We start from the raw sequence: 1642 nt of genomic DNA on the forward strand, positions 1-1642 counted from the left end.
TATGTCTGATACCAATCTATTAAGTCCTCTTCAGACTCATGAAACACATGCAATGATGCCGAATGCAGGATGATCACAGGTCAGTGGGTAGAAAGTCTTTGGCTCCGGTGGCGTTGTAAGCATCCAAAAGCTGGCAGGGGTCTCTCTGTGGCTTCTCCGGGTCCAGGGCTCTGGTTGCATCAGGGTAGGTCCATGTGGCTTCTCCAGCTCCGGGCACTAGCATAGTTTCATGTGTCTTGTCAGCTGCAAAGTCTCCCAGGGAGTGAGCCCAGAGAGAGAGTGTCTCCCGCCTCCAAGAAGGAAATCCTGGAGTTCCCAGAATTCTCAGGAGAAGGCCATGCCCACACAAGAGATCTCATTGGTTATATCTTGATTGACCAGCCAGACTCCACCCCTTCACGCAGAATCATCTCAAATTGACACCAGATTATGTAACTACCATAGGCAGTGCTAACAGTGCTAACAACAACAGCACTGTAAACGGTATCGTCTCCTGGATCTCCTTTTCAGAGCTCTGGGTTAACTAGCATAAAGGAATGTGATCATTGCATGCTGATCTCAAATCTTTCCACTTGACTGAGTCTTTCAATAAGTTCCAACAATTTTCTTGCTGAGTTTTTGAGAGTTTCTATGAATAAAATCATTTTAATGTGCAAATACAGAAAGTTTTTCTTCTTCTATATCAATTTGGAGGCCTTTAATTTTCCTTTCTTGCCTTGTAGCTCAGGGTAAGACTTCCAGTACAATATTAAATGGGAATGGTGATAAAGGACATCCTTGTCTGGTTCCCGTTTGCAAGGGGAATCCTTTCACCTTCTCTCCAGTGAGAGTAATGGCAGCAGTTAGTTTTAGACACATGCCCCTTATTGTATCAAGAAACTTCCTGTCTGTTCCTGTTTTGTTGTGGGTTTTTTTTTAATCAGGAAAGAATATTGAATTTGTCAAATGCATTTTCTCCAATTAATTTATATGACAGTGAGGTTTTCCCCTTTGTTTTATTGATGTGTTGGATTACATTGACGACTTTTTCCATGTTGACTCACCCTGGCACTGTTTCCCAGTACCACAAAGCGGGTTCTGACCCAGTGCGCCTCCATAGAGTGAAGGAACACTGCGCACTCCTGCACCATCCTCACAGTTGTCATTTGGTTTGGGCCGTTGTTGTAGCCACTGGGTCACCCCATCGAGCCGAGGGCTTCCTCTTTCCTCTGTCCTTCGTCTGAGGACAGGATGTCCTTCAGGGAACCGGCCTCTCCTGATAATGTGTATCAAGTACTTGAGACGAAGCCTCACAGTCCAGGACATTAAGGAGCATTCTGGCTGAGTGAAATAAGTCCGTCAGAAAAGGACAGATTCCACAAGTTAAAAAGGAAAAGCCCAGTAATGTGCAATTCTGCATGAGACATTTGATCCTAAAATGAACTATTATTTTATCACTCATTCAGAACATGAGTACCGGAGGCCCAAAGTATGAATCAAGAATTAGAATACTCTTCACATACTTTTGATTCAAGTCAAATTTAATTAAATTATCTTATTTTAAAACTTAAAAATTCATTATGTGCAAGGCATAAGAAACATAATTCCTGCCATCTACAAAAATTATATGAAAAAGAGAGAGATTTGGAAATAACCTATGGTA

General features: G+C 42.3%; 1 pseudogene; it reads left to right on the forward strand.

Moving 5' to 3' along the window:
• Positions 1-1448: 1448 nt before the first annotated feature.
• Positions 1449-1642, forward strand: part of LOC101663407 — a 7559-nt pseudogene continuing 7365 nt past the window's right edge.

The sequence above is a fragment of the Echinops telfairi genome, unplaced genomic scaffold (assembly GCF_000313985.2).
Source record: "Echinops telfairi isolate 266 unplaced genomic scaffold, ASM31398v2 ScPeMD7_7457;HRSCAF=8495, whole genome shotgun sequence".
NCBI lineage: Eukaryota > Metazoa > Chordata > Mammalia > Afrosoricida > Tenrecidae > Echinops > Echinops telfairi.